General features: G+C 50.8%; 1 long non-coding RNA gene across 1 annotated transcript; it reads right to left on the reverse strand.

Annotated features, from left to right (window-relative positions):
• Positions 1–2,199: 2,199 nt before the first annotated feature.
• On the reverse strand, positions 2,200–3,071 carry LOC132081948 (uncharacterized). Its single transcript, XR_009419757.1, has 2 exons — positions 2,881–3,071; positions 2,200–2,751 (listed from the first exon to the last, which is right to left on the reverse strand). It is a non-coding gene; the product is annotated as an uncharacterized LOC132081948 (long non-coding RNA).
• Positions 3,072–4,789: the final 1,718 nt, after the last annotated feature.

A 4,789-nucleotide genomic window follows, 5' to 3' on the forward strand; every position in this document is an offset into this window, starting at 1 on the left:
AACAAAATCTAACCCAAAGTCTAATTTTGAGAATGGGAACAAGACAGAAATACAAAAGTAGTTGAAAAGGAATTCAAAAGAAAAGCTAAAAGGGTAAAATATTTACAGAAGGCATAAAAACTGTTTAAAGACAAAGTATTAGAGGCTGGGAATAAATATATACAACTAATCTAGAATGTGCTAAAATACCCAGAAAAAAAAAAAATCTGCCATACTTTAGTAGTGAAAGAAGTTACAAGAAGAATGAGAGATTCATCAAAATTGAAATAATTTCCAAAGAAGGAAGATAGAATGGAGTACAAAGTATGTCTGTGAGATGTAATACCCATAAGGACAGGCCAAAAATATTTTTAGGAAAAACTTGCTAAAAGCATAAAAGCCAATATTAAAACACTTCTCCAAGGATAAATAGTAGGAAGCTCATCAGAAACTGTCCCTGGCGCAGATCTGTGTAAGGGGAGACAGAAGAAGGTGAATGTTGAGAGGAAAAGCCAAAGTGCTGCTTGGTGGGAAGGGGAAGGAAATGTCCCATACTGTGCCCATGGTGCACCCAAATCCCAGAGGCAGGGAATGAGGAGCATCAGTGACAGCTCTGGCAGAAATGTCTGACCTGGAGATGCTCTGGATAATGAACATTTGGGGGGGTGGTTGGCCTGAAACCCTGCACCCCACAGTGCGCACAGGCACTCACAGCCCCAGGGACCATCAGCTCCCACCCTTAATGCCACCAACCCTCCTGTGACACCTCCATGGGGTCACACCACCAAGTGTGGGAGCTTCCTGCCCCTCCTTGCTGACCTCTGCTCTGTCTTTGGCCAGCCAAGCATGCTGTGATTCCCTTTTTTCCACAGTGGGGGATTTGAATGCTGTTCCCAGCAAACCCTGTGGGTCCCCCTGGTTTGTCTCACTGCCTGTCCCTGAGCTCTGTCCCCATTCCTGCTGGCACAGCAGAGCCAGGCAGTGCCCTGGCAGCCTGGCAGGGACACAGGGAAGGCTGTGGTGGGCTCAGAGAGGTGCCAGGAGAGGAGGACAAGCCAAGGGCTCGTGCTCTGGGCACCTTGTGTGACCCCAGGCTGGCTTTGCACATAAACAGGTAACAAACTGCTGCTGGCCTGGCCTGGAGCTGCAATAGCTCCTGTCCCAGCCAAGCCCAAAGTGGAACAGAATGAAAAACACGCAGTGGTTGGACTCCCTGCTGGCTGAGCACTGGGCTCTGAATTAGCCATTACCGCTGGGGAAAGAAATCCAGGTTCTTGGGAGAGATCATGGAAAACATCGGCTCTGTAGGGGGCAAGAAATGGAATCAGGTCTTGGGAATGATGAGGAGAGGAACTGGGAGCAAACCAGAAAATGCAGCTCTACTGTGGTGAGCCTGCAGCATCCCCAGAGCCCCAGCTGGCTGGTGCATCCACTCCTCATCCTCAGGGGAGCCCAGAAACCCAGAAAAGGTCTGAGCACAAGTGTTTAGTGGTGCTCACAAGAGCCATAAAATAGACAAGGGCTTTTGGGCTTGTTATAAATGAATACTCCAATTTAACAATTCAGGAAATGGATTAAATTATCAAAGTATAAATTTGGAAAAAGCCACAAGCTAATTGACTCTGAGCCAGGCAATCAGGATTGGGGAGACTCAGGACCAAAGTCCCTGTGGGTCTCCAAAATGCCATTTCTAAGGGATCCATTTTATACAGTCTTTTGGGCTCTGGAAGGGGCCCTTCTTTAGCATATTTTAACATATTATTGTAGTTTTTCTTTCTTGCTGCTGCATTTCCCAGAATCCATAATTCCTGGATATTCTGGTGGATAATTCCTGGAATCCTGTCAGGTGAAAGCTTCCTGGCATAAACTTCTGATGATGCCTCTCAAATGCCTCCTGCTGGAGTCTTGGAAAGAAGTCTATTGAAATATCCATTTCTGGGGACAGTGCTTGAATCTCCATTCTTTATCACGTACTCTGTTACTGCTTGTTGCCTGACACTGGCTTGGTACACAAGATGCTGTGGTTTTAATTTCCTTCAGCACGAATTATTGTACAATATATATCCCAGGCTTCAGCAGGAGACATCCGAGTGGGCTGATGGGGCAGGGTGGCAGAGCCTGGAGCCTCTGTGAGTGGCTGGGGACAGTTCCTGCTCCTTTCTGTTCAAGAATGCAGCCCATGGAATTGCCAGGCACCAGAATTAAAACAAACAAGAGGAAGCAGTTTTACAGACCACTTGTAATTCATCACAAAACTCATTTCCATGGGGCAGCGTAAGGCCAAAACTGTAACTGGTCTCAAAAAGAAATTGCATTCAGGGAGACAAACATGAATTATAGTGATTTAATCATTGAGACTATGAAACACAAGGGTCTGGTGATGGCCTCAAGCTCCCCAGATCCAAGGGGGATCCAAGCCAAGCATCAGAGCAGAGATCCAACATCCACAGGTGACCAGAGCTGGAGAGGACACACTGACAACTCCTTTGCTGCCTAACTTTCATCCTGAGGAGAATTCATTCCTATCTTCCCCTTCAGTTTTGCTCTTTAAACACCCCAAGGACAGCCATGCCCATCAGGGAGAGCCTCTCCAGTGCAGGATTCCTCTGGCTGGGTGCACACATGGCCATGCCCCAGGGCTCTGCAGAGGAGCTGGAAAAGCTCCTCCTGCCAAAGTTCTGCCTGACCTTTTGTTCTGCACAAACAGGATCTCCTCGGGCCCTGAATGTCCATGAGGTGTGCAGGAGTCATCCTCTCTCCTTAGCAACACATCTGTGAGGCCAAAACACACATGTAGGCACATGCTGGGAGCTCTTAGCAGACATCAGGAGCTTGTTTTAGGCTCTGCCCTCTGAGGTTGGTGCAGGAACAGGAATTAACCCCCAGGAGGATCAGTCTTACCTGTCATGGCCTTCAGGGGAGATGAGTGTGTCTGCAGGAGCACAGACAGCACCTCCCTGCCATGGCACTGCTCAGGATGTTGTCACCTGGTTGCAGGGGTTCCATGCTGTTATCTCCTGTCACAGAAGTGTCACTCCTTCTTGGTGTTTCTCTCAGAGCACTGACTCTTTCCCCTTCACAAAGCACCCAACTAACCCCAGTTCCCATCTCACCACCCCACTCTTTTATAGCACTCCTCTTCTCATTGCTCACAGCTGTGGCCTGTTAAAGCCAGGCCTGCTCCTGATCTTTGATAATTGGCCCAGCTGCAGCTCCTTAGGGGTAAGATCACTTTCTACCTATCTTTATTTTCTTCTATTCTGTCCCCCTACACAGGATGCCCCTGACCAGCTCTGAGCCCAACAGAATTCAGGCTTGAAAAGACCTTGGAGATCATCAAAGTCCAACCATAAACATAAAACCCAGGAGGGAACCTGGTGCCCTTCCAGAGGGGCAAATGCCATTTCCTGATGCTGTGCTGTGCCACAGGGCACTTGTGTGTGTTGGGGACATGGGGACAGGCCACACTTCAAGCCTTGGGCTCAGTTCTTGTGCTCCTTATGACAAGAAGGACATTGAGGATCTGGAATACATCCAGAGCTGGGGAAGGGGCTGGAGCACCAGGAGGGGCTGAGGGAGCTCAGCCTGGAGAAAAGGAGGCTCAGGGGGAATTGTGGCTCTGCACAGCTCCTGCCAGGAGGGGACAGCCCCAGGTTGGGCTCTGCTCCAGGGAACAGGGACAGGAGCAGAGGGAACGGCCTCAGGCTGGGCCAGGGCAGGCTCAGGGTGGGCACAGCAGGAATTTCCCCATGGAGAGGGGGCTCAGGGATTGGAAATGCCCAGGGAGGGTTGCAGTGCCCATCCCTGGAGGTGCCCAGGGAAGGGCTGGAGGTGACACTGAGAGCTCTGGGCTGGGGACAAGGACTTGACAGCCTTGGAGCTCTTTTCCAACCTCAGGGATTGGTTGATTCTGGGATTCTGGGACTCTGTTGTTGTCTGTGTGTGTGTTGGTGACCACAAAACAGCAGGGGAACCACAGTGAGCCTCACATCCCCAGGGACACTCAGGAATGCTCAGGAGCACCCAGGAACTCACAAGAACATCCAGGAACACACAGATACACACAGGAATGCCCAGGAACACACAGGAATGCTCAGGAACACACAAGAACATACAGGAGCATCCAGGACACACAGGGAGACACAGGAACACCCAGGAGCACACAGGAACAAACAGGAGCATGCAGGAGCACACAAGAACATACAGAAGCACCCAGGGGCATACAGGGACACACGGGAACACTGAGGAGCACACAGGAACATACAGGAGCACGCAGGAGTGCTCAGGAACATGCAGGAGCACACAGGGACACTTAGGAACACACAGGAATGCTCAGGGACACACAGGAGCACACAGGAATGCACAGGAACACACAGGAGCACTTAGGAGCACAGAGGAATGCTCATGAATGCTCAGGAGCACACAGGAACAGCCAGGAACACCCAGGTGCACACAACAACACACAGGGACACACAGGAACACTCAGGAATACTCAGGGACCCACAGGGACACACAGGAGCACAAAGGAATGCTCGGGAATACATGGGACCACTCAGGAACAGACAGGAGCACACAGGAGAGCAGTCAGGAACAGATAGGAATGCTCAGGAGCACCCAGGGACACACAAGAGCACCCAAGAACACACAGGGACACCCAGGAATGCTCAGGAGCACACAGGGACACTCAGGAACACCTGCAGCCCTGACTCCTGCTCCAGGCCCTCTGGATGAGTCCCCTGGGCTGGCAGGTGCCAGGGCAGCACTGTCCCTGGGCTGTCCCCAGTGCTGCAGCCACACGTGCTCAGTGCAA

The sequence above is a fragment of the Ammospiza nelsoni genome, chromosome 19, assembly GCF_027579445.1.
Source record: "Ammospiza nelsoni isolate bAmmNel1 chromosome 19, bAmmNel1.pri, whole genome shotgun sequence".
Classification (NCBI taxonomy): domain Eukaryota; kingdom Metazoa; phylum Chordata; class Aves; order Passeriformes; family Passerellidae; genus Ammospiza; species Ammospiza nelsoni.